Genomic DNA, 27,141 nt, shown 5'->3' with positions numbered 1-27,141 from the left:
AATTGACCTTAAAATATTTGCTAGATACACTTTAATAGTACCTTGACTTTAAAGATCATAAGAAATACACATAATTTGAAAGGTTTGACAAAATACAGTAAATGCTTTTGCTCCAAGGATCAGTTTAACCAGTTTAGGAAATCCAATAATAGAACAATGCATACAGACAATGAGCTATAACATGCTTAGCAGCCTCTCCTGTTCTGACAGAGGTTACTATAAATCCAGAATATGTATCCACTGTAACATGGACATAGGACTGTTTGCCAAATGAAGGTATATGAGTAACATCCATTTGCCGAAGTTGTCCTGATAGGGGTCCTTGAGGGTTAACTCCAAATGAAGGGGAAGATTGTAGTATAGGACCCCTTGGACAGAATTTCCCAATCTGCTGTGCTGCTTCACAAGAAAGTTGAAACTGTTTACACAGGGCTGCAGCGTTTTGGTGATGAATAGTATGAGACTGAATTGCTTGATCTGTCATGGTTGCTCCAAATAATTTTTTTTTGAGGTAGCTTGATCAACAAGGGCATTTCTAGGCCCTGGCCAGTTGGCTCAGTGGTAGAGCATTGGCCTGGCGTGCTGGGGTCCTGGGTTTGATTCCCAGCCAGAGCACACAGGAGAAGCACCCATCTGCTTCTCCACCCCTCCCCCTCTCCTTCTTCTCTGTCTCTCTCTTCTCCTCCCGCAGCCAAGGCTCCATTGGAACAAAGTTGGCCCGGGCGCTGAGAATGGCTCTGTGGCCTCTGCCTCAGGTGCTAGAATGGCCGTGGTTGCAACAGAGCAACACCCCAGATGGGCAGAGCATCCCCCTCTGGTAGGCATGCCGGGTGGATCCCCGTCGGACACATGCGGGAGTCTGTCTGACTGCCTCCCCATTTCAACTTCAGAAAAATACAAAAAAAAAAAAAAAAAGGGCATTCTCTTGTGCTAAAGCTCCAGGGAGCATGGAGTGAGCTCAAGTATGTCCTATAAAACATGGAGCTCTGTGTTGATATACAAGTCTTTGAAGAAGGAGGAAGTGCTGAAATAGTTCATCAGCATTTGTCCCTAAGACAGCAGTCTTTATAGTGGAAACGCCATAAGTAAATATTTGCTGTCTGTATATAGATTAAAGGGGGAATATGGCAAATGCTGAAAAGCCATGATAATGGCATATAATTCTAGACTTTGAGCTGATTTTAAGTTGACAGTTTCAGTATAAGGTAGTCCATTGATTTGCAAGAGCGATTTGGAAGGAGGCCAATGTAGCTTAGCAATAACAGATACATCAGCTCCAGTACCTAAAAGTCCTTTAAATTTATGCTCATGTATTGTTAGTTCCATTTCAGGGTGTTCCTGACCTATCTTTTTTAATCCAATTGTCTTTTAATTAGAACATTTAATCCATTTACATTTAAGGTTATTATTAATATATACTTATCTATTGTCATTTTATTCTTTAAATCTACAAACCTCTTTTTTCTATTTCTTTTTTTCCTTTGCACTTTTTACTGAAGGCCCCATAACATTTCTTGTAGTACTGGTTTGGTTGTAATGAATTCCTTGAAATTGTTTTTTCTTGTTGTCTTGGATGTTTTTTATTTCTCCTTTATTTTTAAATGACAGCCTTGCTGGATGAAGTAGTCTTAGTTGTAGGTTCTTGTTTTGCCTCACTTTGAATATTTCTTGCCAATCCCTTCTGGCCTCAAGTGTTTCTGTTGAGAAGTCAGATATCACCCTTAGGGAGGCTTCTCTGTAGGTAATTAACTGCTTTTCTCTTGCAGCTCCTAGTATTCTTTATTTGTCTGTTAACTTTGGCATTTTAATTATGATGTGTCTTGGTGTAGGCCTCCTTGGGTTCCTCTTTAATGAGACTTTCTGTGCTTCTTGAACTTGTGTGAGTTTTTGTTTTATCATTTCAGGGAAATTTTCAGCTATGATTTCTTCAAACAGGTTCTCTATCCCTTGTTCATTCTCTTCTTCTTCAGGAATCCTTCTGATGCAGATATTGTTTCTCTTCATGTTGTCACAAAGGTCTCTTAAAGTTTCCTCAGTTTTTTTGTGCCTCTTTTCTTTTTGCTGCTCTACTTCTGTGCTTATGTTTATCTTATCTTTTAAGTCACTGATTCTATCCTCTGCTTCATCCAGCCTGCTCTTGATTCCTTCTAGCACAGTCTTCATTTCTGATATTGTATTTGTTATTTCTGACTAGCTCTTTTTTTATGATTTCAATGTCCTTTTTGATGCTTGCTATCTCTTTGTTTAAGTTCTGATTGTAACCATCCATTGTTGCTCTAAGATCCTTGAGCATTTTAAAAATCATTATTTTAAACTCTGCTTTTGGTAGTTTGGTTGCTTCCATTTCATTTTGTTCTTTTCTGGGGATTTCTCTTGTTGATTCATTTAGGTCACATTTCTTTGTCTAAGCATTCTGTCTGTGTATTGGGTAGTGCTGTCTGACTGAAATTTTTTGTTGTGTCTTTATGAAAAAGATGGGCTTGATGATATTGACCTCCAGGCCACCTGGTTTCCTTTCTCTAGGAATGCTTCTTGAGGGAACAAATTTTCCTCCTATTGTATGTGACTATTTAATGCAGTTATTCCTTTCATGGGTACAGTTATCCCTTCAGGCTGGCTGGCTCTAAGGGTCAAACTTGATCATGTGTATTATGCACTATGCAATGTCTGTCCAGTTGGAAGTATTTATTCTCCATTGTATCTAGTGCCTGCTTAGAATCCTCCTTTGTGTGTGCTGCTTGGTGTTGTCTGCCACCCATCACTGGTTGTGTTGGTTCTAGATCTACTTGGGTTGGCATCAGCCATTTTTTGTAACCTGTTGTGGGCTATCTGTCTGCAATGATAGCTAATTTCATTGTTTGTGTCAGGGTTTTCTGTCCCTAGGTAGTGTGGGAAGTGTCAACCTGTGTATAAGGATCAGCTTCCGGGCCTGACCTGTGGTGGCGCAGTGGATAAAGCATCGACCTGGAATGCTGAGGTCGCCGGTTCAAAACCCTGAGCTTGCCTGGTCAAGGCACATATGGGAGTTGATGCTTCCTGCTCCTCCCCCTGTTCTCTATCTCTCCCTCTCTCTCTCTCATAAAAAATGAATAAATAAATAAAAATCTAAAAAAGTAAATAAAAAAAAAGGATCAGCTTCCTCTTGCTTAGGGATGACAGAAGCTTCATAAAAGCCCCAGGCTCCATAAGATTTATCTCCATTTTTTCAGCTTCTCTACCTCCTCTTGCAGCTGCTTGGTCTTCTGACAGAGTCTTCTGTGGAAAGACTGTAGTGTGGGCCCAAACTGGCTTCACCAAACCAACCCCTCTATAGGTTGTAAGCTAGTTGGGTTAGGGCTGCTGAGGTTGGAAATGCAACATCAGTGGGACCCACTACTTCAGGTGTCTCTTGGTCAGGAGCTCAGTTGGGGAAAGTGGCCCCTGCTCCAGAATCTAATCCCTCAGTCACTGCTGGATACTCAGATTATATTTCTCCCCAATAAAGTGAGCAGCAGGTTCAAATCAAGTAGAGTCAACAGTCCCCTCTACAGAATTACTTAGAGCTGGTGAGACCCTGGTCTCAGGGAGGAAGACTCAGAGAGTCCTCCCCTGGGGTTAACTACATCCCCCAAGGAGGTGGCTAAACCCCTAGAATAGACCCAATAATAAGTTCAAATGGGACCCACAATTTAAATGTCCATGCTCCAAGCCTCTCTCCCTTGCCCATGTGAAATCTAGCCCAGCAGGGCAGGATATCCTGCATCCAAGGTGGCTGACTATGAGGCTTCACCCTATCCAATGCACATGAGTCACTGTGCTGGTTTTGATCACAAAGAGTGGAACTTGCCTCAGCTGGGCCAGGTGTGAGTTTCCCTTCTTTAAGATTCCACTATAGCAAAAGTAGTTAGGTAATGAACCAACGTTTTCCACAGCTGCCCACTGGATATACCAGCCCTAGACCTCCATGGCAGGTACCCGGCACTGATCAGTGGGAGACACTGCCCATGACTGGCTTTTGGCAATCTTCTTGGAGCTAAAAGCAATCCAGAGTTTGTGGCTGCCTCTCTGGGCCCAGGTGCACATGGAAATACTAAGCTGCACACCTAGGCTGGTTTTTATCCACACTGGGCCTGGGGGAAGGTCCACTTAAAAAGTCAAGGTTTTTTGAGTCCTGCCTCCTGCAGCCTCTGTGCGCTGGCTGCCTGTTGGGCTTGGTCACTGAAAAAACCTCTGGGAGAATCTTGAGCCTGCAGAAATTCAGGGATTCTGAAGGGTGCTAGGTGTGGCTTCGCCCCTTGACCCCAAGTGTTAGTCTGTCCAGGCTGTTTTTATAGACCTCAGTAGAGTATGGCCCCATGAGTCCAGTGGGTGTGGCTTCTGAGACTCAGAGATGTGGTCTGTGCACAAAACAGTTTCTACTGAGTCTCCTATGAGGCAGAAACACCAGTCTTAGATTTAGGTCAGGTAAAGCTCCAGCCTCAACACCAGAAATCTGAGTCGCTGATGGGCCCCTGCTTCTGGGCTTCTCGGCAAGACCTAATCTTCATTATTGAGATAAGAGAGACTCCAGAGGGCAGAGTAGTTGCTTTTCCCCAGGTTGATGCTGCTCAGAGGGGACTGCTTCACCCAAGAAAAATGGCAACTGTGGTATTGGAGAATGGCTCAGCACAAGGGTTCTAGTGGCTATCCCCTACAGTGTCTCTCTCCAGACCTTCAATTTTATACTCCCTTCATACAAATCTAGTCCTCTCCACTCTCCCTACCAGAGCCCCAGGTAAGCTTGTGGCTGTGTACAAGATTTTCTGCATGGGTCCTTTAAGACAGAACTTGCATCTCTGAAAGCTCCATCTCTTTCTCACAGACAGAAACCCCAGCTCTTTTCATTACCAAATGCTGTGTGGGCACCTCTTCTAGGCACTGGGGTTCTAGGCTGGGGCTCTTGGCCTGGGGCTGAAGACCCTACCCTCTCAGGTTGAACCTCCCCACAGTAAGAGTTCCTCAGGACCCTCAGCTCCACTAGCTCCTAGAAGTAGGGCAGCCCTTTCCACAACTCTGCCCTTCCTACCAGTCTCTGTGTGGCTTCTTCTGTGACCCTTGGTTATAGACTCTGCTTCATTTAGTCCAAAGTTGGTTTTTCAAGATGATTGTTCTTAAATTAAGTTGTAATCCAATTTGGTTCTGGGAGGCTGTAGTTGGAACATCCACCTACTTCATTGCCATCTTGGACTCCTCTCAGATTTAAATTTCTTTTTCTTTTTTTTAATTGATTGGTATCAGAAAGATAGAGAGGAAAGGAGGAAGAGAGAGAAAGAGAGAGGGAAGCATTCATTTGTTGTTCTACTTAGTTTTACATTTATTGGTTGCTTCCTGTAATGTGCCTTGACCTTGAATTGAACCTGCAACCTTGACTTTTTGGGGCAATATTCTAACCTACTGAGCTAACTAGCCAGGGTCTCAGGTTTGAATTTCATAATCACTTGACCATTTTAAGTTTTTTTAGTGAATTGGTCTTTATTAGTCTGAATGAAGTTATGAAAACATAAGTACACTGAGTTCTGATTACAGACATGAAGGGATTAAAAGCAGGCAGCCACCTCACAAAACCTAAAACTATATGGAGAGCCCCAAAGTGTTCATGTCACCTACAGCACCATTGAGTGCTGCTGATTCTAGTCCTAACAGTGCCATTCTGTGACTTAAGTCATTTTCTTTCCTTACTTTGAGTCTTGGTGGTCTAATCTAAATAATGAAGGAAGTAAAGGATTTAGAGCATATGTTAGTTTACTAGGACCAACCAAGTATTCCAGACTGAGTGGCTTAAACAACAGAAATTTATTTCTTACAAATCAGGAAGCTAGGTGTCCAAGATCAAGGTTGGTCCTTATAAGGCCTTTCTTTGGCACATGGCCCTTTCTCTGTATGTGTTCATGTCCTAATTGTCTCCTCTTATAATGACACCAGTCCTATTGCATTAGGGCCCACCCCTGTAACCTCATTTTATCTTAATTACCTCTTTAAAGGCCTTATCTCTAAGTACGGTAACATTCTAAGTACTGGGGATTAGGACCTTAACATATGGATTTGGGGGAGGCCCATAACAGGACCCGACTCACCATCTCTCTTTGTTTCCTTGAATTCTAACCAAAAGGTGGTATCCTCCTACACCCTTCCCTGATCCCAGTCTCCAGAGGCTGATATTGCTAAGCCTCTTCCCACGAAAGCCAGTTCAGCTTGTGTGTCACCTCCTTAAAGCCAAAGTATTAGCTAACATTGCATTAGTTATATATTGTGACTATAACAAATTATGATAAACTTAGTGGCTTAAACCACCACACTCATTCTATTATATTTATAAAAGTCAGAATTATGACATCAGTCCCATTAAGATAAAACCAAGTTGTCAGGAGGGCAGTGTTCCCTCTACAGACCCTAGAGAACAATCCATTTCTTTGCCTTTCCAAGCTTGTGGAAGTTGTATGTTTTGTTGGCTCATAGGTTTTTCTTCTATTTTCAAAGCCGGCAACATCAGTTCAAATCCTTCTTATACTAATGTCTCTCAGATTCTTTCCTCTGCTTCCTTCTTCCATATATGAGGACACTTGTCATCACATTGAACTGGATTATAAACTATATTTGTTTCCTAGAACTGCCAAAACAAATGACCACACACTGAGTGGTTGATAAGAACAGAACTGCATTCCCTCATAATTTTGGAAACAAGACATCTAAATCAAAGGGTCTGCAAGGCCATATTCTGTCTGAAGACTCTCAGGAAAAGTGCTTCCATGCCTCTTCCTAGCTCTGCTGTTTCAGGACTATCTTTTGTGCTCTTTGCTTGTAAATGCATCACTCCAATCTCTGCCCCAATGTTCACATAATCTTCTACACTATTGTGTGTGTCTCTATGCCCATATTTCCCTCTTCTTATAAACATACCAGTCCTACTGGATTTAAGACCCAGCCTAACCCAATATGACTAAATCTAAACATGATTACATCTAAAAAGATCCTATTTCCAAATAAGGTCACATTCACAGATGGACATGACTTTGGTGGGATGGATGAGGGAGGGTGGGCACTATTCAACCCAGTACTGCAAAATTAATTTTATCTGTACCTCCAGTTCCTATTTTTTGTGTAACCTAACACATCACAGGTTCTGGTATTTAGGACATGGACATTAGGAGGGAGAGTAGAAGCATTATTTTGCCTACTACAAACCTAATGAACACATCTGTGCTAGCAATATTTCAAAGAAACATACCAGAAAGTCCTACAACTTAGAACCAAAAAAAAAAAAAAAGAGTCCAATTAAAAAATGGGCAGAGGACCTGAATATGTGTTTCTTCAAAGAGGACATATAGATGGCCAACAGACATGAAAAGATGCTCAACATCACTAATCATCAGGGAAATGCATATCAAAACCACCATGAGATATCACATCACACCAGTCAGAATGGCTATTATGAAAAAGTCCACAAATAACAACAGCCGGTGAGGATGTGGAGAAAAGGGAACTCTTGTGTACTGTTGGTTGGATTGTAAATTAGTGAAGGCCACTCTGGAAAAAATATGTAGATTTTTCAAAAAATTAAAAATAGAACTACCACTTGACCCATCAATTTCACTTATGGATATTTATCTGAAGAAATCTAAAACATTTATTCAAAAAGATATATGCATTGCTATGTCCATAGCAGCAGTATTAATAATAGACAAAATATAGAATCTTCCTAGATATCTATTGATATATGAATGAATAAAGATGATAAGTTATGTACATACAGACACACACAGTAGTATATTACTCAATAATAAAAAGAAGTAAAACCTTGCCATTTGTGAGAACCTGGATGGACCTAAAGAGTATTATGTTAAATGAAATAAGTCAGAAAGAAGAAAAGAAATACTATATGATTTTATTTGTAGGTAAAAATTTTAAAAATAAATGAATAAACAGAGACATATCTATGGATAAAGAGAACTAGCTGATGGTCGCTAAAGGGGAAGACGGTAGAGGAAGGGTGGATAAAAATTAATTAATTAATTAACTAATTAAAAAACAAAACACCTTACATTGGTTTCTAAAGAGTAAAATTAGTTCTAGGTAAATAAAATAAATACTTAGTTTTTTAAGATTTCAATTTACTTGTGGGTAGAGCTAAAAGTCTAAAGATTTTGCTGAAAACAGCAGTTAATTCACTTTTAAAAGATCAGATAATGAAATAAATTATTGTATATTCCCATGTTAGGATACTACAGAGCAATAGAAATGAGCCAGTACACCCAAGAACATAGATACATTTCAAAAACATTAGGCTGAGTGAAAGAAACCAAACTCAATAGAGCACATATTCTAGATGTGAGTCCATCTACATGAAGGTTCCAGAGTGGGCAAAACAAATTTATAGAGTTAGAAATCAGATTGGTGAGTGGTTGGTGGGGTGTGTGTGATTATCTGGAAGGGGCACAAAGGTGTTAACAAGTTGGAAATACTCTATCTTCATAGGTGTGTAGGTAACATGAGCATGTATATTTTTCAGATAGATAAAACAATACTTTTAAATCACCCTGTTTATAAATTAAAAAGGATTATAGCCCAGAATTTATGAAATATAGGATTATCTTATAAAATATTAAGAGTTTGCATGATTATTTCTGATAGCACTGTGCTTATTGGCTTCTTAATAGAAATTTATCTGTTGAGATAATTTATGGCCAAAAGTTATGAATGCTGTTCTTTAAAAAAATTTTAAGTATGTTGCTTTGATTTTAATTATAAATGTAACCAGTGATTATTGTATAAACGTGAAAACATAAAACAGCTAATGATCTCACAGTCACAGCTTTTAGGATGAACAATTACCCATGTTCTATCAACCAAAAAAAATTATAGATGCGGATATTAACAGAGTCACACTACTACTTTCTTGCTAAATGTGTGTGAGGGGGGAGTACTGTTGTGTATTTAAATGTGAGCATTCTCTTCACACATCAGCATTCTCCTCATCAAGGACATTGATGATCATCTTATTTGGAATCTGACCCACTGAACCATAGCTGAATTTTACATTTGCCCAACAATTCAGAGTTGATAGGTTTTGGTGTCACCTATTCCTCTTCCACATGAGAAAGATAAGAAACCTTGATCTATCATCTTAAGCATCTAGGGGATGAAAGTGAGGGGAGGAAATAGCCTCATTGCATCTGAATGACTCCTCACATATTTCCCATTAATCCACCTCATCAACTGTGTGATTCATTCCTGTTCTGCCTTGGCCGAGTGAATGTTGCATTGATTCTTTTTTGAAATGTATTGATTTTGATTTATGTGTCCCAATGATCATTTATATGAAGCACTTGGATGAGAAAGAAAATAATAATTGGAGAGTGCAGACACAAAATTTTATTTTCTCAGATTTTTGTAATGGTTGCAAAGTCTGCCATCCAGTAGCAACATGTGCTTTAAACCTATTAGGTTTCTAAATATACACTCTGAAATAAGGAATACCATGTCTACAAAGTAGGTGCAAATGAAAATTGTTGCTGCTGTGAGAATATAAATGATGGAAATAAAAACTGATGATATTATAAGATGACACTCATGGTTAAAGGCTAATAAAACAAATCCTTTCTTTTAAAATTGCATAACCCAAAACAACCTATTTGGATTTATGTTCAAAATACTAGGAAATAGAAAGAGGGAAAGAATATTTTTGATCTTTAGAACTTTGCAAATGAACAATTTAATTAATTATTGAGTATATCTATACAAAATAAATATTTCAGGCATCACTCACTGAAATTCAGTAGAGAATAAGTAAGATTAAAATATATTTCAGAGACAACCTTGTAGAGATTTCCACTGAAAAATGAGAGAAGAGTTTGGGGGTGGCAGAGTCATCCTAGAATGCAGAATAGAGCACTATTTGATTAATTTATTGTTCTTTTTCAGGGTAGTTCAGCTTCCATGAAATGCATCTATAATGGAATTGATCTAATCAACAGAACTGTCTCTTGTGGAAGGACTAATCACTTAAATAAAAACACTCAGATTTCTTATTTGTAACAACACCTGCCCTATGAGATTGTTGTTAGAAAACATTGAGTATAATTAATTCACAAAATCATTGTTAATATTCTCTGTGTGCTTGGTACTGTTTTCAGTCCAGAGGTATAGTAGTAAGCAAGACAGATGAGATGTCTTCTACATTCTAGAGATGGTGGATCAGTAAATGATGCTTTTGTCTGTGAGAAAAAAAAACAAAACAAAATAACCCCTCCCCAATGGTGTCTACAGAGCAGTGCTGGTACTCATAGAGAGACCCATTAAGGAATGTTGAGGTTGCTTAGGCTCAGGTGACAGCAGTGAAGATAAAAGATGTCAATACATAGAGAATATATTTTAGATTAGAGTCACTGGGATTCACTGATGGATTAGATGTCTGGGGGTGTTATATGGTGAAAATTAAAAAATGACCTCTAGGTACTTGTCTTAAAAATTAATAACAATTATTGTTATATTATTACATTGTTATTGTTCAATCTTATTTGACCCAAGGAATTTGTGTTATTTTATAGCTTTATTATATTCTATAATTTTGCAAGTATTTCAAAACTTTAATGATATTCAAAATAATTTTTTAATGAAAATGTGGCTGGTATAAGGTTAGGAAGATAATAACATGTCATTCTATGTTAATTTAAAGTAGTTCACTTTGTACCAAGTTCTGAAATAGGCAACTTAAAAAAAGTCATCTACTTTATTTTTACAAGGCTCTGAATAACCCCATCGTGAAGATGAATAAACTGAGGCTCAGATACGGTAATTATACAGTTAGTCAGTAATATTAGGATTCTATCCTAGATTTCCTTCATACTAGTTCTTCTGCCTTCTTCCCACACAGCCCAGTTTAGAAATTCTTAAGAGCTCTCTCCAGTTTAATAATGGCATTACTTCTTTCTCTGGATTCAGACAACCTCTGGTCAGAGACTACCTAGGAGTGAAGTTGTTACTTTTGGTTACCAAAAAAAGAGAGAGTGAAGCCCTAAAAGTATGGGTACATCTGGGTAGAATACAGTGGGCAGAGGCAACAGGAGGATATGAGCTCTGAGGGAAACCAGGCTCCAGATGGGCAGCAACAGAAAGGAGATTCTGGAACTGGGGGGAAGACAATGTTGTCTGTCCAGGAACTAGAGCAGAGACAAGTGCTGCTTTTTATACCGCAAATCAGCTCTGTTTCAGTGAAACAGGAAACAGAGCCTTGAGATCAAACATCTGACATATTTTGAAAATATTCTTATGTTTCCTCTGTTGAAAAGTCTGGCAGAAGTTTACATTTTTTTTTTATTTTTTTATTTTATTTTTTTAAATAATTTTATTTTTTTAATGGGGTGACATCAATAAATCAGGATACATATATTCAAAGATAACAAGACCAGGGTATCTTGTCGTTCAATTATGATGCATACCCGTCACCCAAAGTCAGATTGTCCTCTGTCACCTTCTATCTTGTTTTCTTTGTGCCCCTCCCCCTCCCCCTTTCCCTCTCCCATTCCCCCCTCCCCCCCGTAACCACCACACTCTTATCAATGTCTCTTAGTTTCACTTTTATGTCCCACCTATGTATGGAATAATGCAGTTCCTGGTTTTTTCTGATTTACTTATTTCGCTTCGTATCATGTTATCTAGATCCCACCATTTTGCTGTAAATGTTCCGATGTCATCATTTCTTATGGCTGAGTAGTATTCCATAGTGTATATGTGCCACATCTTCTTTATCCAGTCATCTATTGACGGGCTTTTTGGTTGTTTCCATGTCCTGGCCACTGTGAACAATGCTGCAATAAACATGGGGCTGCATGTGTCTTTACGTATCAATGTCTCTGAGTTTTTGGGGTATATACCCAGTAGAGGGATTGCTGGGTAATAAGGTAGTTCTATTTGCAGTTTTTTGAGGAACCACCATACTTTCTTCCATAATGGTTGTACTACTTTACATTCCCACCAACAGTGTATGAGGGTTCCTTTTTCTCCACAGCCTCTCCAACATTTGCTATTACCTGTCTTGCTAAAAATAGCTAATCGAACAGGTGTGAGGTGGTATCTCATTGCTGTTTTGATTTGCATTTCTCTAATAGCTAAAGAAGATGAGCATCTTTTCATATATCTGTTGGCCATTTGTATTTCTTCCTGGGAGAAGTGTCTGTTCATATCCTCTTCCCATTTTTTTATGGGATTGTTTGTTTGTTTTCTGTTGAGTTTTATGAGTTCTTTGTATATTTTGGATATTAGGCCCTTATCTGAGCTGTTGTTTGAAAATATCATTTCCCATTTAGTTGGCTTTCTGTTTATTTTGTTATCAGTTTCTCTTGCTGAGCAAAAACTTCTTAGTCTGATGTAGTCCCATTCATTAATTTTTGCCTTCACTTCTCTTGCCATTGGAGTCAAGTTCATAAAATGCTCTTTAAAACCCAGGTCCATGAGTTGAGTACCTATGTCTTCTTCTATGTACTTAATGGTTTCAGGTCTTATGTTTAGATCTTTGATCCATTTTGAGTTAATTTTAGTACAGGGGGACAAACTGTAGTCCAGTTTCATTCTTTTGCATGTGGCTTTCCAGTTTTCCCAGCACCATTTATTGAAGAGGCTTTCTTTTCTCCATTGTGTGTTGTTGGCCCCTTTATCAAAAATTATTTGACTATATATATGTGGTTTTATTTCTGGACTTTCTATTCTGTTCCATTGGTCTGAGTGTCTATTTTTCTGCCAATACCATGCTGTTTTGATTGTCGTGGCCCTATAATAGAGTTTGAAGTCAGGTATTGTAATGCCCTCAGCTTCATTCTTTTTCTTTAGGATTGCTTTGGCTATTCGGGGTTTTTTATAGTTCCATATAAATCTGATGATTTTTTGCTCTATTTCTTTAAAAAACGTCATTGGAAGTTTGATGGGAATTGCATTGAATTTGTATATTGCTTTGGGTAATATAGCCATCTTGATTATATTTATTCTTCCTAGCCAAGAACAAGGTATATTCTTCCATCTCATTATATCTTTTTAAATTTCCCTTAACAATGGTTTATAGTTTTCATTATATAAGTCCTTTACATTCTTTGTTATGTTTATTCCTAAGTATTTTATTTTTTTTGTTGCAATCGTGAAGGGGATTATTCTTTTGAGTTCCTTCTCAGTTGTTTCATTGTTGGCATATAGAAAGGCTATTGACTTCTGAATGTTAATTTTGTATCCTGCGACCTTGCTGTATTGGCTTATTGTTTCCAGTAGTCTTTTTGTGGATTCTTTGGGGTTTTCGATGTATAGGATCATATCATCTGCAAAAAGTGATACCTTTACTTCTTCTTTTCCGATATGGATGCCTTTTATTTCTTTGTCTTGTCTGATTGCGGTGGCGAGAACCTCTAGTACCACATTAAATAAGAGTGGAGAGAGTGGACAACCCTGTCTTGTTCCTGATTTAAGGGGGAAAGCCTTCAGTTTAGTGCCATTTAATATGATGTTAGCTGATGGTTTATCATATATGGCCTTTATCATGTTGAGATATTTTCCTTCTATACCCATTTTGTTGAGAGTCTTAAACATAAAATTGTGTTGTATTTTATCAAAAGCCTTTTCTGCATCTATTGATAAGATCATGTGGTTTTTGTTCTTTGTTTTGTTGATATGGTGTATTACGTTAACCGTTTTGCGTATGTTGAACCATCCTTGAGATTCTGGGATGAATCCCACTTGATCATGATGTATTATTTTTTAATATGTTGTTGTATTCGATTTGCTAGTATTTTGTTTAGTATTTTAGCATCTGTATTCATTAGAGATATTGGTCTGTAGTTTTCTTTTTTTTGTGCCATCCTTGCCTGGTTTTGGTATGAGGGTTATGTTGGCCTCATAAAATGTGTTTGGAAGTATTGCTTCTTCTTCAATTTTTTGGAAGACTTTGAGTAGAATAGGAACCAAGTCTTCTTTGAATGTTTGATAAAATTCACTGGTATAGCCGTCAGGGCCTGGACTTTTATTTTTGGGGAGGTTTTTAATGGTTTTTTCTATTTCTTCTCTACTGATAGGTCTGTTTAGGCTTTCTGCTTCTTCTTGACTCAGTCTAGGAAGGTTGTATTGTTCTAGGAATTTATCCATTTCTTCTAGGTTGTTGAATTTAGTGGCATAAAGTTTTTCATAGTATTCTACAATAATTCTTTGTATATCTATGGTGTCCGTGGTGATTTCTCCTCTTTCATTTTGGATTTTGTTTATGTGAGTTCTTTCTCTTTTTTCCTTGGTAAGTCTTGCCAAGGGTTTGTCAATTTTGTTGATCTTTTCAAAGAACCAGCTCTTTGTTCTATTAATTTTTTCTATAGATTTTCTGTTCTCTAATTCATTTATTTCTGCTCTGATTTTTATTATCTCCTTTCTTCGGCTAGTTTTGGGTTGTCTTTGTTCTTCTTTTTCTAGTTCCTTAAAGTTGGAAGTTAAGTGGTACACTTGGGCTCTCTCTTGTTTGTCATATATGCCTGAAGTGATATGAACTTCCCTCTTATCACTGCTTTTGCTGCATCCCATAGATTCTGATATGTCGTATTGTCATTTTCATTGGTCTGTATATATCTTTTGATATCTGCACTTATTTCTTCTTTGACTTATTCATTTTTTAAAAGTATGTTGTTTAGTTTCCACATTTTTGTGGGATTTTTTTCCTCTTTTTTGCAGTTGAATTCTCGTTTCAAGGCTTTATGATCAGAAAATATGCTTGGTACAACTTCAATTTCTCTGAATTTGCTGATGTTGTTTTTGTGGCCCAACATATGGTCAATTCTTGAGAATGATCGATGTACACTGGAGAAAAATGTATACTCAGTCACTTTGGGATGAAATGTCCTGTAGATGTCTATCATATCCAGGTGCTCTAGTGTTTTGTTTAAGGCCACTATGTCTTTGTTGATTCTCTGTTTGGATGACCGATCTAGAGCCGTCAGCGGTGTATTGAGGTCTCCAAGTATGATTGAATTTTTGTCAGTTTTTGTTTTAAGGTCAATAAGTAGCTGTCTTATATATTTTGGTGCTCCTTGGTTTGGTGCATATATATTAAGAATGGTTATGTCTTCTTGATTCAGTGTCCCCTTAGCCATTATGAAATGGCCATTTTTATCTCTGAGTACTTTTCCTGTCTTGTAGTCAGCATTATCCGATATGAGTATTGCTACACCTGCTTTTTTTTGGATGTTATTTGCTTGGAGTATTGTTTTCCAGCCTTTCACTTTGAATTTGTTTTTATCCTTGTTACTTAGATGAGTTTCCTGTAGGTAGCATATAGTTGGATTTTCTTTATTAATCTATTCTGCTACTCTGTGCCTTTTTATTGGTGAGTTTAATCCATTTACATTTAGTGTAATTATTGATACTTGTGAGTTCCCTATTGCCATTTTTTTTTAATAAATTTTTATTAATGGTAATGGGATGACATTAATAAATCAGGGTACATATATTCAAAGAAAACATGTCTAGGTTATTTTGTCATCAAATTATGTTGCAAACCCCTCGCCCAAAGTCAGATTGTCCTCCGTCACCCTCTATCTAGTTCTCTGTGCCCCTTCCCCTCCTCCTAACTCTCTCCCTCCCTTCCTCCCATGTCCTCCCTCCCCCCCCACCCTTGGTAACCACCACACTCTTGTCCATGTCTCTTAGTCTCATTTTTATGTTCCACCAATGTATGGAATCATGTAGTTCTTGTTTTTTTCTGATTTGCTTATTTCACTCCTTATAATGTTATCAAGATCCCACCATTTTGCTGTAAATGATCTGATGTCATCATTTCTTATGGCTGAGTAGTATTCCATAGTGTATATGTGCCACATCTTCTTTATCCAGTCTTCTATTGAAGGGCTTTTTGGTTGTTTCCATGTCTTGGCCACTGTGAACAGTGCTGCAATGACATGGGGCTACATGTGTCTTCACGTATCAATGTTTCTGAGGTTTTGGGGTATATACCCAGTAGAGGGATTGCTGGGTCATAAGGTAGTTCTATTTGCAGTTTTTTGAGGAACCACCATACTTTCCTCCATAATGGTTGTACTACTTTACAGTCCCACCAACAGTGAATGAGGGTTCCTTTTTCTCCACAGCCTCTCCAACATTTGCTATTACCCGTCTTGTTGATAATAGCTAATCTAACAGGGGTGAGGTGGTATCTCATTGTAGTTTTGATTTGCATTTCTCTAATAACTAATGAAGATGAGCATCTTTTCATATATCTGTTGGCCATTTGTATCTCTTCCTGGGAGAAGTGTCTGTTCATGTCCTCTTCCCATTTTTTTATTGGATTGCTTGTTTGTTTGTTGTTGAGTTTTATGAGTTCTTTGTAAATTTTGGATATTAGGCCCTTATCTGAGCTGTCGTTTGAAAATATCAGTTCCCATATAGTTGGCTGTCTGTTTATTTTGATATCAGTTTCTCTTGCTGAGCAAAAACTTTTAATTCTGATGTAGTCCCATTCATTTATCTTTGCCTTCACTTCTCTTGCCATTGGAGTCAAGTTCATAAAATGTTCTTTAAAACCCAGGTCCATGATTTTAGTACCTATGTCTTCTTCTATGTACTTTATTGTTTCAGGTCTTATATTTAGGTCTTTGATCCATTTTGAATTAATTTTAGTACACGGGGACAGGCTGTAGTCGAGTTTCATTCTTTTGCATGTGGCTTTCCAGTTTTCCCAACACCATTTGTTGAAGAGGCTTTCTTTTCTCCATTGTGTGTTGTTGGCCCCTTTATCAAAGATTATTTGACCATATATATGTGGTTTTATTTCTGGACTTTCTATTCTGTTCCATTGGTCTGAGTGTCTATTTTTTTGCCAATACCATGCTGTTTTGATTATCGTGGCCCTATAATATAGTTTAAAGTCAGGTATTGTAATGCCCCCAGCTTCATTCTTTTTCCTTAGGATTGTTTTGGCTATTCGGGGTTTTTTATAGTTCCATATAAATCTGATGACTTTTTGTTCCATTTCTTTAAAAAATCTCATAGGGATTTTGATGGGAATTGCATTAAATTTGTATATTGCTTTGGGTAATATGGCCATTTTGATTATATTTGTTCTTCCTATCCAAGAACAAGGAATATTTTTCCATCTCATTGTATCTTTTTCGATATCCCTTAACAATGCTTTGTAATTTTCATTATATAGGTCCTTTACGTTCTTTGTTATGTTTATTCCTAGGTATTTTATTTTTTTTGTTGCAATCGTGAAGGGGATTATTTTTTTGAGTTCGTTTTCTAATATTTCATTGTTGGCATATAGAAAGGCTATGGACTTTTGTATGTTAATTTTGTATCCTGCAACCTTACTGTATTGGTTTATTGTTTCTAATAATCTTTTTGTGGAGTCCTTCGGGTTTTCGATGTATAGGATCATATCATCAGCAAAAAGTGATAGCTTTACTTCTTCTTTTCCGATATGGATGCCTTTTATTTCTTTGTCTTGTCTGATTGCTCTGGCCAGAACTTCTAGCAACACGTTGAATAAGAGTGGAGAGAGTGGACAACCCTGTCTTGTTCCTGATTTAAGGTAGAAAGTCCTCAGTTTTATGCCGTTTAATAGGATGTTGGCTGATAGTTTATCATATATGGCCTTTATCATGTTGAGATATTTTCCTTCTATACCCATTTTGTTGAGAGTCTTAAACATAAAATTGTGTTGTATTTTATCAAAAGCCTTTTCTGCATCTATTGATAAGATCATGTGGTTTTTGTTCTTTGTTTTGTTGATATGGTGTATTATGTTAACCGTTTTGCGTATGTTGAACCATCCTTGAGATTCTGGGATGAATCCCACTTGATCATGATGTATTATTTTTTTAATATGTTGTTGTATTCGGTTTGCCAGTATTTTGTTTAGTATTTTAGCATCTGCATTCATTAGAGATATTGGTCTGTAGTTTTCTTTCTTTGTGCCATCCTTGCCAGGTTTTGGTATGAGGGTTATGTTGGCCTCATAGAATGTGTTTGGAAGTATTGCTTCTTCTTCAATTTTTTGGAAGACTTTGAGTAGAATAGGAACCAAGTCTTCTTTGAATGTTTGATAGAATTCACTAGTATAACCGTCTGGGCCTGGACTTTTATTTTTGGGGAGATTTTTAATAGTTTTTTCTATTTCCTCCCTGCTGATTGGTCTGTTTAGGCTTTCTGCTTCTTCATGACTCAGTCTAGGAAGGTTGTATTGTTCTAGGAATTTATCCATTTCTTCTAGGTTGTTGTATTTGGTGGCATATAATTTTTCATAGTATTCTACAATAATTCTTTGTATTTCTATGATGTCTGTGGTGATCTCTCCTCTTTCATTTTGGATTTTATTTATTTGAGTCCTGTGTCTTTTTTCCTTGGTGAGTCTTGCCAAGGGTTTGTCAATTTTGTTGATCTTTTCAAAGAACCAGCTCCTTGTTTTATTGATTTTTTCTATAGTTTTTCTTTTCTCTATTTCATTTATTTCTGCTCTGATTTTTATTATCTCCTTTCTTCGGCTGGTTTTGGGTTGTCTTTGTTCTTCTTTTTCTAATTCCTTAAGGTGTGAAGTTAAGTGGTTTACTTCGGCTCTCTCTTGTTTGTTCATATAGGCCTGAAGTGATATGAACTTCCCTCTTATTACTGCTTTTGCTGCATCTCAGAGATTCTGTTATGTCGTATTTTCATTTTCATTTGTCTGTATATATCTTTTGATTTCTGCACTTATTTCTTCTTTGACCCATTCATTTTTTAGAAGTATGTTGTTTAGTTTCCACATTTTTGTGGGTTTTTCCCCCTCTTTTTTGCATTTGAATTCTAGTTTCAAGGCTTTATGATCAGAAAACATGCTTGGTACAATTTCAATTTTTCTAAATTTGCTGATATTGTCTTTGTGGCCCAACATATGGTCAATTCTTGAGAATGTTCCATGTACACTAGAGAAAAATGTATACTCTGTCGCTTTGGGATGAAGTGTCCTGTAGATGTCTATCATATCCAGGTGTTCTAGTATTTCGTTTAAGGCCACTATATCTTTATTGATTCTCTGTTTGGATGACCGATCTAGAGCCGTCAGCGGTGTATTGAGGTCTCCAAGTATGATTGTATTTTTGTTAGTTTTTGTTTTAAGGTCAATAAGTAGCTGTCTTATATATTTTGGTGCTCCTTGGTTTGGTGCATATATATTAAGGATTGTTATGTCTTCTTGATTCAACTTCCCCTTAATCATTATGAAATGACCATTTTTGTCTCTGAGTACTTTTTCTGTCTTGTAGTCAGCATTATTAGATATGAGTATTGCTACACCTGCTTTTTTTTGGGTGTTGTTTGCTTGGAGTATTGTTTTCCAGCCTTTCACTTTGAATTTGTTTTTATCCTTGTTGCTTAGATGTGTTTCTTGTAGGCAGCATATAGTTGGATTTTCTTTTTTAATCCATTCTGCTACTCTGTGTCTTTTTATTGGTAAGTTTAATCCATTTACATTTAGTGTAATTATTGACACTTGTGGGTTCCCTACTGCCATTTTATAAATTGCTTTCTGTTAGTTTTGTATCTAGTTTGATTCTTCTCTGTTGTTTTTCTATCATTTGTTTTTGTTTGTTTGTGTTCCATACTTCTTTCCTCTGTTGCTACCTTTTTTAAGTCAAGTGTTTTTGTGGTGGTTTTTTTAAGGGTGGTTACCATTAAGTAATGAAAAGGGTACCTACCATATTCATTGTAGTACCCTATCTTATAAGTATTTCTGCACTTCATCATCCTTTGCTACTGTTAATCTCCATCCTCTCCCCCCTTTTTTTCCTTTGTTGTCACAGTTTAAGTTTGGTTTTATTGTGTTCTTGGTGGAGCTGTTACTTGTGGTGTTGTTTTCTTTTGTTCTTTGAATCTGGTTGGAAAACCCCCCTTAGTATATCCTGGAGTGGGGGCTTTCTGTTGATAAATTCTCTCATCTTTTCTGTATTTGTGAATGTTTTTATATCTCCTTCATACTTGAAGGATAGCTTTGATGGGTATAGTATTCTTGGCTGAAAGTTCCTCTCTTTCAGGGCTTTAAATATTGGGGTCCACTCTCTTCTAGCTTGTAGAGTTTCTGCTGAGAAATCTGATGATAATCTAATAGGCCTTCCTTTATATGTTGTACTCTTCTTTTCCCTGGCTGCCTTGAGAATTTTTTCTTTGTCATTGGTTTGTGTCATCTTTATTATGATGTGCCTTGGAGTGGGATTGTTGGGGTTAAGAAAACTCGGTGTTCTGTTTGCTTCTTGAATTTGAGGCTTTAGTTCCTTCCACAGGCTTGGGAAGTTCTCGTCTATTATTTGTTTGAGTATATTCTCCATTCCATTTTCTTTCTCTTCTCCCTCTGATATACCTATTATTCTTATGTTATTCTTTCTGATCCAGTCAGACAATTCCTGTAGGGCTTTCTCATTTTTTATTATTTTTGAGTCTCTTTCTTCTTCTCTCTGTTGTGCCTCAAGTTGTTTGTCTTCTATTTCACTAATCCTATCTTCAATCTGGGCTGTTCTGTTAGCTAAGCTTGTTACCTCGTTTTTCAGCTCGTGAATTGAGTTTTTCATTTCTGTTTGATTTGTTTTTATAGTTTCAATTTCCTTGGTAATATATTCTTTGTGTTCATTGAGTTGTTTTATGATCTCCCTATATTGCCTTTCTGTGTTTTCTTGTATATCTCTGCGTATTTTTAAGATTTCTAGTTTAAATTCTCTGTCATTTAGCTCCAAGGCTTCCAATATGTTGTCTTTTCTCCATAGATTTTTCCACATCTGTTTGTGTTACCTCTCTTTCTTTTGTATCCATAATATTCGATTTCCTCTTTCTTATCGGCATCTGAGGGTGGTCTTATTGATAGCACTAATTGGAATTAATAAAGAGTAAAAAGAAAAAAAAAAGGGTAAAACACCCCACAAAAAAAAACAGTAATAATTTATTATTTCCCCCTTTTTTCTCTCTTCTCTTTCCCTCCTCTCCCCTCCTCAGGGAAATATCATGCCTATAATGGAGGGCCTGATTTGGGGTAAAGAGTTCAAGGGGCAAAAAAAGGTAGTAGGGACCTACTAAATGCAAAAAAAAAAAAAAAAAAAAAAAAAAAAGGAAGAAAATCTTAGACAAGCATAAGATAATTTGCTTGTAAGTGATGGTCATCTAAGAGATATAATGAGAGGGATAAGAGGGAATCAGAAAAAAGGACCAAAAAAGAATAATAAAGAAGAAAAAATAAAAATAATAAGTAAAAATATGTTGTATTAAGTGGAGCGAAGACTTAATACAATGGAGACCTTGGGTTTGGAGGACCCAAAATGCCACAAAAATAAACAAACAAGAGAAAAAAAAATAAAAACAAAAGCAAAAAAGAGAAATAAAACCAAAAAAAAGCCTTGAGTCCCAAATTAACTAATTTGTTCGTGATTGAGGATTATATGGGAGGAAAGTAAAATGAGAAAAGAAAAAACGAATAGAAAGAAAAAAATAAGAAAAAGAGAAAAACGAAGGAAGAAATAAAATAGGAGGAGAAAAAAACAAAATAAAGCAAAAAAAAAAACAAAAGAGGAGAGAGTGAGAGTTAAGTGTTTTGGAGTATAACCTTAAAGGAGGGTGAGGATGAAGAAGAAAAATAAAATGCAACACTCATGGGTAGTGTAGTTCAAGAAAGGGGAAGCATAAGATGGGCAGAGAATAGAAGGACCGAGGTGGAGGAAATAAAGGCAAAAAGATAGAAGAAACAAGCAACAACAACAACAAAAAAAAAATTAGTGGATCAAGTTGTAAAGTCTGTGGGTTTTTCTTGATTTTGAGAGGTTAACTTCTTCCTTTTTCTTTTCTCTCCCTCTTCCTAGTCGGTGACTCTGTACCCCAGGCTCTGCCACTGTGTCACTCTTAGTTAGGGATTTGAAGTTGATGGGATTCTATGGCAATGTCATATAATTGGCTTTAGTCTTGCTGGAAGTAAAGGCTTGTTGGCGTTTGCAGGGTCCAACGATGAGAGAGTTTGCTTTCCTGGATTCTCTCTCCTAGTCCCCCCTTTCTGAATTAGCAGCCTGGTGATCCAGCTATAAGGCTGCAACTGCTTCTGCCTGGGGAGTAAGAGGCTCAAAGAGCTGGGAAATCCCCACTCTATCCCCACTCAGTGCAAGGCTTTGGGAAAGGCTCTGAGAGTCAGGGCCTCCAGTGTAATCAGGCGGGGGTGGGAGTCAATTGTTGTCAAGGTGACTGTTCAGCGCCTATCATTTAGTTGGACCTCTCAACCCAGGCTTTCCACACTTTGTAGCCTGTTTTTGCAGGGAAGAAGAGGCACTAGTCTCTGCTTACGACTAGTGTAGTATAGACCTTATTATCTGCCAAGTCCTTCTTGTTAGCGTTTATCCCTGAATATGGAGGCTCTATCAATCAGAAGTTGCCCCCGCCCCTTTAGCGAGAGGCACTAAAAAATATCACGCCTCTTGTCTTGGATTGCTGAACTGAGAGAGATCTTATCAATTAGAACCGAGGGTGCGCAGATTTTATGGGTTAAGCTAATTTCAGTGATTGGGTTGCAGCTGTGTTTCCAAAGGTATTTTAGGCTGCCTGCGCGCGCCCCTCCCCCAACGCTTGATTGTTAGCTTGAATGGCTGGGTGAGGTGCCCCACCCACAGAGAGAATCTCCCAAGCCTCTCCCGCTCGCCCCGCCGCTGGCGGCTGGACCGCACCAGGCACAGGATAATGGAGCCCCCTGGGTGTGCGGGCCAGTAGGGCGCCCTGGGCGCGTGGAATGCCCAAGGCACGCGCGCAAAAGGGGCGCTCAGGGCACCGGTGGCCGGCGACCCCCACTCGCAGTGTGCGGGCCGCTGGGAACGTCAGCAGTGCTCAACCGGACCGGGCGCGCGCGGCGGCTCCTGGTGGCCGCTCGCGGTGGCGGTTCGCGGGGGCTCGCGGCAGCTCGCGGTGGCGGTTCGCGGGGTTCGCGGCAGCTCGCGGGCTCACGGCGGCTCGCGGTCGGCCGCTCACGGCGGCTTGCGGTTCCCAAGTATATGGGCTGACTCATCGTGGGCGCACTCCCTGGCGGCTTGAATGAGCGTCGCTGCGGTAGCTTCCTCCACACCCTCGTCTCTCAGATTCAAGTGATAACAGTCCTTTTGCTTTCAGTTTGTGTGGAACTCGGAATGCTCCGAGGATAAATTTTTCTGTTTCTAGTTGATAAATTTGTTGTGATTTAGGGGAGAGCTGTCAGACGCGCTTCTCACGACGCCATTTCCGTGACATCACTCCCCTATTGCCATTTTATATCTTGCTTTCTGTTAGTTTTGTGTCTTGTTTGATCCTTCTCTTTCGTTTTTCTATCTTTTGTTTTTATTTGGTTGTATTCCATACATCTTTCCTCTGTTGCTATCTTTTTTATCTCATGTGCTTCTGTGGTGGTTTTTTCAATGGTGGTTACCTTTGAGTAATGAAAAGGGTCCCTACCCTGTTCATTGTAGCAAACTATTTTGTGAGTACTTTTGCACTCCATCGTCCTTTGCTACTGTTAATCTCCATCTTCTCCCCCTCTTTCTTTTTGTTGTTGTCACAGTTTAAATTTGGTTTTATTGTGTTCTTCTTGGAGCTTTTACTTGTGGCTCTGTTTTTTTTTTTTGTTCTTTGTATCTGATTGGAGAACCCCCTTTAGTAATTCCTGGAGTGGGGGTTTTCTGATGATAAATTCCCTCATCTTTTCTGTATCTGTGAATGTTTTTATTTCTCCTTCATATTTGAAGGATAGCTTTGATGGGTATAGTATTCGTGGCTGAAAGTTCCTCTCTTTCAGGACTTTAAATATTGGGGTCCACTCTCTTCTAGCTTGTAGAGTTTCTGCTGAGAAATCTGATGATAATCTAATGGGCCTTCCTTTATATGTTGTATTCTTCTTTTCCCTGGCTGCCTTGAGAATTTTTTCTTTGCTGTTGGTTTGTGTCAATTTCATTATGATATGCCTTGGAGTAGGTTTGTTGGGGTTAAGAAAACTCGGTGTTCTGTTTGCTTCTTGAATTTGAGGCTTTAGTTCTTTCCACAGGCTTGGGAAGTTCTCATCTATTATTTGTTTGAGTATGTTCTCCATTCCATTTTCTCTCTCTTCTCCCTCTGATATACCTATTATTCTTATGTTATTCTTTTTGATGGAGTCAGATAATTCTTGTAGGGCTATCTCATTTTTTTTAATTTTTGAGTCTCTTTCTTCTTCTCTCTGTTGTACCTCAAGTTGCTTGTCTTCTATTTCACTAATCCTCTCTTCTATCTGACCTGTTCTATTAGCTAAGCTTGTTACTTCGTTTTTCAGCTCGTGAATTGAGTTTTTCATCTCTGTTTGATTTGTTTTTATAGTTTCAATTTCTTTGGACATATATTCTTTGTGTTCATTGAGTTGTTTTCTGAGCTCCCTAAATTGCCTTTCTGTGTTTTCTTGTATATCTTGGAGGATTTTTAGGATTTCTATCTTGAACTCTCTGTCATTTAGCTCCAAGGTTTCCAATATATTTAATTTTTTCTCCATAGATTTTTCCTCATCTAGCTGTGTTACCTCTCTTTCTTTTGTATCCATGATATTCGATTTTTCTCTTCCTTAAAGGCATCTGAGGGTGGTTTTATTGATAGTATTAATGAGATTTAATAAAGAATAAAAAGTTAAAAAAAATAAAAAATCAAAAAGAGTTGTTTTTTTTAAAAAAAATTAATAATGAAATAAAGAAAAATAAAATAATAATTTTTAAAAAAAGGAAATTATTCCCCCCTCCTTTTTTCCTCTCCTCTCCCCTTTTTCTTGAGAAAATCTTGTGGTGAACTGTGAATTATAACAAACAATGCCTGTGATGGAGGTCCTGAATTGGGGAAAAGTAATAAAGGGGAAAAAAAAAAAAGAAAAAAAAAGGAAAAAAAAAAGGGGGGGGCGGTATGGACCCACAAAAAGCAAATAAGGAAAAAATTTGGGTCAAGAATAAAATGATTTGCTTTTAGGTGTTGGTGTTGTCTAAGAGTTATGATGAGAGGAATAAGAGAACAGAAAAATGGGGGGACAAATTAAAAAAATACTATTGTATTTAGTGGAACAAGAACTAGATAAAATGGAGAGCCAGGGATGGGAGCACTGCTAGTGAGTTAAAAAGGTGAAGTAAAAAACCCCCAAAATGCCACAAACATAAGTTTGAGTCCCAGATAAGATAATTTGTTTGTTATTGAGGTTTGAATTTGAGGAGATGTAAAGGAGAAAGGAAGAAACTAATATAGAGGGAGAAAAGAAAGAGAGAGAGAGAAAAAAAGAGGGAACCAGTAAAAGAAGAAAAAAGAAAGGAGAGAGAGAGAGTTAAGGGTTTTGTAGTGCAACCCTCATAGAGAGAAAGGAAGAGGAGAAAAAAGATAATGGGAGATGTAACACTTATGGGTAGTGTAGTTCAAGGAGAGGAGAGAGTAAGACCGGCAGAGAGTTAATCGGCCAAATTGGAGGAGGAAAAAAAGTATCAAGAATGAAGATAAGAGAAACAAACGAACAAATATAATAAAATGGGATAGGTTATAAAGTCTGCAGATTATTCTTGACTTTGAGAGGTTATCTTCTTGTTTTTTCTTTTCTCTCCCTCTTCCTGGTCGGTGACTCTGTACCCCAGGTTCTGCCCCTTTGGCACGCTCAGGTAGAGGTTTGCAGTTGATAAGTCTCTATGGCAATTGTGCTTTAGTCTCGTTGGGAGTCAAGGCTCATTAGCATTTATAGGCTCCGACAGTGAGAGAGTCCGTGTTCCTGGAGCCTTTCTCCTAGTCTTTCCTTCCTCAATTAGTAGCCTGATAATCCAGCTATGGGGTTGCTGCTGCCTCTGCCTGGATAGTAAGAGGTTCAAAGAGCTGGCAACTCCCCACTCTATTTCCACTCAGCACAGGGCTCTGGGTAAGGCTCAGTCAGTCAGAGCTGCTAGCATAATCAGGCGGGCTTTCCGCCCACTCAAAGACCTCTGGCTCTGCCACTCTGTCCGGTAACACAGGCGGGCACCCACTTCCGGGGTGCTTGGAGGAAACTCTCATTCACTATCTGCGTGCGCAGACCAGGATATCCGGCCAATAGTCTCACGCTCTGAGTGAAACCCCCAACCGCATGGAAATTTGCAGCGCTGGAATTCACTCTCGCTCCGTCCCCGTGCGCGGCTTTTGCAAGGCGCTGGGGCGGCCCGAGATTCCGCTTTTGCCCACACAAAGGCCCCTGACTGCCCCTCTGTGCGATAACACGGGCGCGCCCTGCCGAGGCACTCAGAGGAATCGCTCACTACCTATCTGCGCGCGCACACCAGGATATGAGGCCAGCCGCATTTCCCTGAGTGAAACCCTCACCAGCACGGAAAATTTCCACCTTTGGAATTAGTTCTCGCTCCCTGCCGTGCGCGGCTTTCCCAGGGCGCTGGGGCTGCCCAGAGATTCTGCTTTCGGCCCACAGAAAGGCCTCTGACCCTGCCTCTCTGTGGGGTAACACGGACACCCACTTCTGGGGCTTAGGAAGAGATCTCTCGCCCACTAACTGCACACCAACCAGGAGAACGGGTAAAATGGCTGCCCCGCTTGTCTTTCTTTGTTTGGGTTTGGCGCGAGTGTTAGCTTGTATTGCCCGGCTTGCCACAGGAACAGTTTTTCCTCCGCTAGGATCTTTATGCCACAGCCTGGTTCGGCCTTTTGTGCGCGGCCTGGATGTATTCACCCCCTTTGCCCGCCTCAGTTTCTATATTCACAGTTACCAGAGAAAGCCGCCCTGTTTAGGTTAGTGAGGAAGGCGGAACATTTCTTACTCCCTATTTCCTTCAGGATTTGGTTATATATTTAGCCAATTTTTCACTCGACCATACCTTCGGGTGTATTGTGAAGCATCTGGAGGCTCCAAGTATAGGTTTTTCTGTTTCTGGTTGAAGATCTTGTTGAGTTTTGGGGGAGATTTATCGGTATCGCTTCCTACTCCGCCATTACTCTGACGTCATCTCCCAGAAGTTTACATTTAAGAGGACCTAAGATCTGCCCAGGACCTTGCATTCACATTAGAGACCACTTGTTGTTGTCTTTGTAAGGCAGGTCATTTCCTCATAGGTCACTCACACACAAATCCTCCCTTGGCTCAGATTAAATTTCCTATTAAGTTTAAGAAATATTAGAAGCCTG

The sequence above is a fragment of the Saccopteryx bilineata genome, chromosome 6, assembly GCF_036850765.1.
Source record: "Saccopteryx bilineata isolate mSacBil1 chromosome 6, mSacBil1_pri_phased_curated, whole genome shotgun sequence".
NCBI lineage: Eukaryota > Metazoa > Chordata > Mammalia > Chiroptera > Emballonuridae > Saccopteryx > Saccopteryx bilineata.
The sequence above is the reverse complement of the archived record's forward strand: the minus strand, read 5'-3'. Positions refer to the sequence as shown.